Source organism: Cupressus sempervirens, chromosome 5, assembly GCF_028749045.1.
Source record: "Cupressus sempervirens isolate cs-2001-9-10 chromosome 5, ASM2874904v1, whole genome shotgun sequence".
NCBI classification, from domain to species: domain Eukaryota; kingdom Viridiplantae; phylum Streptophyta; class Pinopsida; order Cupressales; family Cupressaceae; genus Cupressus; species Cupressus sempervirens.
The window spans coordinates 926,472,148-926,478,147 of record NC_143122.1 but is presented as its reverse complement, the minus strand read 5'-3'; positions in this window follow the sequence as shown (position 1 = coordinate 926,478,147).

The following is a 6,000-nucleotide window of genomic DNA, read 5'->3' as shown; positions in this document are numbered from 1 at the left end:
TGTAAAAAGTTTTTGGTGAATACAAATGGATACTAGACAAAGTTTCTAGATGAAGAAAAAATATGGGGTAGATACATTGTATCATACCTAATCCATTGAAACCCTAAAATTGAAGAGGGGGAATTGAGCGGGAAAGATATTTCAGATTTCTATTTAAGAAATCATAAGGTCACGAAGTAGAAGAATAGTGTTGAGAAAGTATGAAAGCATGAGTTGCTGAAGAAAAGTGCTAAGGAGAAAAGAGCAAAGAATACTCTATTTCACTGGATGACCACAGATATGATTGCATTGGTATGATGAGTTAGAAGACTCAAGAAAATGAAGCTTGAGAGGAAGACAAGCTAACAAAATTGAAGTGATTAAAGGCCAACCAAAAGACTAAACGAAAGTGTGATCTGTAATCTGCAAGTTATGTTGTAAGTTGTATCAGATCAAAGCCATTGTTGTTACTTTCTAGCAATTGTAACATTTAAGATAAATCCTATGGACTTAGGTTGGTTTAATAGCCATGTTGTAAATCCTTTAATAGGGTGACATTCTAAGTGAATGTTCCAAAGTCCTTTAACTAGGCCCATTCCTAGTAGTTTGGTGAAATCCTCTAACAAGGTCACATTTAACAATGTGTTGTAGCCTTTAACAGGGTAGGCTTCTCACAGGGCAGATCATCAGAAGTGGTTGAAATCAATTGCGCAATTATTTTGTGGGTATCATCCCCACCCTAGTTTTACCTTCTTATTCCTCGAGGGTTTTTGGGTTATCAAATTCTTAGTGTTATGGTGTGATGCATGTTTACTTTTCTTAGTTGTTTCAATATTTAAGTTGCATGCATGATAAGTTTAGTTATGCACCATTAAGGATTTATAGAGAAAAGAGAAAAAGTTTTATTATGGCATTTGGACCTTGAATAACTAATTCACACACCCCCCCCTTAGTTATTCTAAAGAATTTTAACAATTGGTATAAAAGCCTTGGCTGATGATTTAGTTTAAAAGGACCAGAACAGAAAATATCAAAATGCCTAAGAGAGAAGCTCTCAAGCTCAACAAAGACAACTTTGTTGCTTGGAAAAGCTTGATGAAGCTACATCTTGGATCCATAGGAGATTATGCCCAAAATTCAATTGATACTGAACATGTTTATCCATCTGGTGCACTTACTACAGAGGAGTTGAAAAACAAACTGGAACACAATCAAACAATGTTGGAAGTTGCTTCTGCACTCAACTACACTTAATTGTATGATATCAAAGGATGTGACATTGAATTCAAAATGTGGAAAGCCCTATCTGAAATTTATGGAGGAGATTAGAATGTCCAAAGAGAAAAAAGTGAAAGTCTTAGAGGAAAGTTTGATGATATGAAAATGGAAGAAGGTGAGAATGTTGCTCAGTATGTTGCTAGAATAAAGGAAGTGGTAAGTGCAATAAGAAGCTTGAATGGTCAATTAGATGATGATACTATTAATAGTAAGTTTTTAAGAACCTTTCTCCCTATCTATTCTATTAGAGTATCACCCATACAAGAGCTAAGATGTGTACCAAGAAACAATCTAAGTTTTGAAGGTATAGTAGGTAGACTCATTGCATTTGAGTTATCTAACTTTGACAACTACAGACCTGAGAATGTTGAATCTACTTTCAAAGCAAAGCTATCATTAAAAGATGATGATCAGGTGAAATCAAAGAAAGGAAGAAGAAAGATGAAATATGTATCCAGTGATAGTAGCACTGATGAGGAAGATGTCGAACAATTGGAAGCACTACTAGCTAGAAGATTTCACAAAGGAAAAGGAAAATTCAAAGGTAAGTTGCCTATCATTTGTTTTAATTGCAATGAAGTAGGACATATTTTTGCAAGGTGTACATAGAAAAAGGAATACAAAGAAGGCAACAAGTACAAAAATAGAAGAGAAGATGACAAGAGAAATTACAAAGACAAAGGCAAGAAGTACTTTATTTCTGAAGAGGATTATGATGATAATGATGATGAAGTTGTTTATGTGGCCATGAAGGACCAATATAATGAAGAAGAGCCAATAGCACTCGTAACATACATGAACAATAATGATAAATAGATCATAGACAGCGGGTGCTCACATCACATGACAGGAGACAAAAGTATGTTTGTTAACTTTACTCAGTATGATGGAAATTGTGTTAGATTTGGTGATGATGCTCCATGTCAAGTCAAAGGAAAAGGTTCCATTAAGCTTACAGAAAAAATTTAATGTGATAATGCATACTATGTTGAAGGACTAAACTACAATTTGCTAAGTGTCTCACAGCTAGGCAATGTAGGTTGCAAAGTAGAATTTGGAAATAAAATTGCAAAGATCTATGATACTGATGATAGACTAATAGGAAAAGGAGATCAAATAAGAAGTAATCTATTTTATCTTGATATGGAAAATACCTCTTGTCTTGTTGCAAAATTTGATAATGTTTGGTTATGGCATAGAAGGCTATGTCATGTCAACTTTGATAATCTGGTCAATATCAGTAAAATGAAGAAAGTCAAAGGTTTACCTAAACTGAAGAAACCTGACAATATCATGTGCAAACAATGTCAGCTAGGAAAGATGACCTAGTCAAGTTTCAAAAGTAAAAACTATACATCTAAAGAAGTACTTGAGTTAGTCCATACTAACTAATGTGGTCCAATAGAAGTACAAAGCTACAAAGGAGACAAATATATAATGGTGTTTGTTGATGATTATTCCAAGATGATGACTGTTATGTTTTTAAAGCAAAAATATAATACTTTTCAAATGTTTAAGTGGTATGTGGCTAGAGTTGAAAAGGAAACAAGAAAAAGTTTGAAATGCCTGAGATCGGATAGAGGTGGTGAATTTACATCAAATGAATTTGAGATATTTTGCAATGACAAAGGAATCAAGAGACAAAAATCAGCCCCAAGAACTCCCCCACAAAATGGAATTGCTGAAGGAAGAAATAGATCTATGATTGACTCTTCCAGAACATTAATGATGGAAAAGACTGTTGCTCTAAAATATTGGAGAGAAGCTATAAGTGTGGTTGTTCACACACTAAACTGAGTACAAGTCAAGAAAGGTACAAATGCAACACCTTTTGAATTATGGTATGGTCACTCACCCAATGTAAAGCATTTCAAAGTATTTGGCTGCAAATGTTTTATCCTTAAAGATGCTAGAAATGGAAATTTTGATGCAAAAAGTGATGAAGGCATATTCCTAGGTTACTCCACTAGAAGTAAAGCATACAAGTGTTTAAATACTAACACTGACAAAATTGTGGAAAGTGCAAATGTAAACTTTGATGAGCATGAAGATGTCCAAGTTGAAAAACCAAAGAAAATGGATGACTACAGGACCTTCATATATTCTTATGAAGGAATGCCCATTTACAAAGATACCATAAATCAAAATGGAATTCAACAACAAGTTTTAGTTTCAGCCAACTCACAACCAGTGAATGCCGAGTTGCATTCAGAAGTTGAGTTACAAAATGAAGGAAATGCTCATTCTGACTCTAAAGATAGTACACATGATAGAGATGAACTACCTAACAATGAAGTGCATAGTGATCCTAAATCTAAAAGATCAAATATAGAAACAAGGATAGAACTAAGATTGTCTAGATATGTGAGGAATCTAAGCAGTAATGTGAAGCTACTCTTTGATCTAGGGACCCATGTCATCAAAAAGTGGTCAAATAATGATTGGCTAAGGAATCTTAGTCCTAATGTTGTGTTAATACATGTGGCACCTAGCTTATAAAAAATAAGTTTATAACAATTACTCCAAATATATTTTTATGAAAATTAGATGATTTAACTAACAGGAAAATTTGACTAGAATGAAGTTTCAAATTTTTGAGTAAAGGTGCCAAATTTAATTTTGACCTTTTAAACAGGTTTCCATTCAGTTCAACTCTTGAAAGATCCTCCTCAAAATTGAAGCAAACACAATATTTTTAGAATAAAATTCTAGATATTTCATAAAAGAAATGATTAGAGAAAACCATTAACAAATGTATAGGACAAAAAATTTTATTGAAAAATCAACAGAATTAAACGAAGCAGAACTCAAGGCTTTAGTGTGTATGTACATATTAGATGTATGAAATGAAGCAAGTAATAACCATAAGGATTCTAGAAGGATTGCTAATGGAAAATGTTGTGATGCAAGATATTAAAGATTTACTTAGAGCTCTCTTCTTTTATTGAGCTGAGGAAAACCATAGATGCGATCATAGAAGTAGAACTTTAGGAGGAAATGGAGAAATTAGGAGTTCCAAGGACATGCAAAATAAGTGTAAAACTCACAACAATAAAGTTGATTTCCAGGCACATATAGATGTCTTTACGTACCCATTATATAGAACTGCATGTTGAATAAATATAAAATATGGGTAGTGGTGAATAACTAAAAATTTAGGAATTAAACCTAAAATATTCCACATTTGTATTAACCCTCCTACCTGCTTTAAGTCTAGCCAAAAATAACTTGATACCAAGCACGACCTCCATTTCCACTAATAAATTTCAAACAAACCAAACACACCAATCAAAAGAATAAACACAACTACAAACCTAACCTTCAAATTCATCCAAAAGAAAAAATTAAGCACCAATTACAAATGTCATACACATGTTCAAAAAAGGACAGGGAACATCACCTTTAAAATAGCTTGCTAAAAGGGTACAACCTACTATTCATGATCATGTAGCAGCACCATAAGCATCAATTAGAATTTGAACTTAGAGAACATCCCAGGAACATGAGTAGGACATCTTAATAGGTGGCTAATTGAAAGGTTTCAAAATAAGGCAAGGAATGCTAACACAACTAACAAAGGGAATGAACCAACCAATATTTCTAGTATGAATGAATAAAGCCTTCAATCTACATAAATTCAAACAAATTATCACATCCAATCCCAAAATCAAACAATTAGAACACACTTTCAAATGATACTTGCAAATTTAACCTCTCAAAAAAAAAAAAAAATGCACCAAAAAATATAATCCATGTTGAAAATATTCAATGAAAGAAATGACCACTTTCAAAACATGTCCACAAATTTAGAGGAATCAAACACCAACTTTAGGATGCAACCTCAAAATTCAAAACAATAAAACATAAAATTTAATCCCCTAAAAATTAGACACCACATTCAAATCTATTGCCCAAACTTTAAGAAATTAAGTACCACCTTCAAATTCAATCCCCAAATTACAAAATAATTCAAACACAATTTCTAATCCAATTCCAAAATACATCTACAACTTCAAAAGTTCCAAACACCTGAGTTGAGATGTGAAATCCAAATTTAAAATTCTAAAATAAAATTCAATCCCCAACTTAAATGAAAATTAAAAATTAAAAAATAGCTATCAAACCTGATTCCCAAACCCAAGAAAACTTAGACATACTAGCTGTGAATCCAATCCCCAATTAATAGAATATCAAACACCACCTTAAAACCCTACTTCCCAAGCTCAAACATATCAGACTCCACCTTCAAATCCATTAATCAAACTTGAAAAGAATTGAAAAATCACCAAATAGACTACACAAAATCACCTTCAAAAAGAAGCGATCAATTAGGTTGGGGCATTGATATGAAACATCATATTCAAGCATATCACAATCATGTTAGTGTGTAATAAGGAGCAACAAAATGCATCCAAATGTCGATGCCCTGTTATAACTATCCAAGGCTAGTATAGCCAAGGTAAAGCCCCTACAATGGTTAAAAAGGAAACAAATACCTGTTGCAAGAATTTCAAATCAACAAACAATGAAAAGAACAAAATCTAATCAAATATACCCACTATTCTATAATTTGAAATTTCAAACACTACGTTCAAATCCAATCTCCAAATTCAAAAACATCAAACCAAAATCTGAATGCACTCCCCAAATATAAAACATTCAAGAAGAAAACCAAGAAAAATAAATCTCATACATAACTATACATTTTCCTAATTTTAATCTTTATTTTTTATGTCATTATAG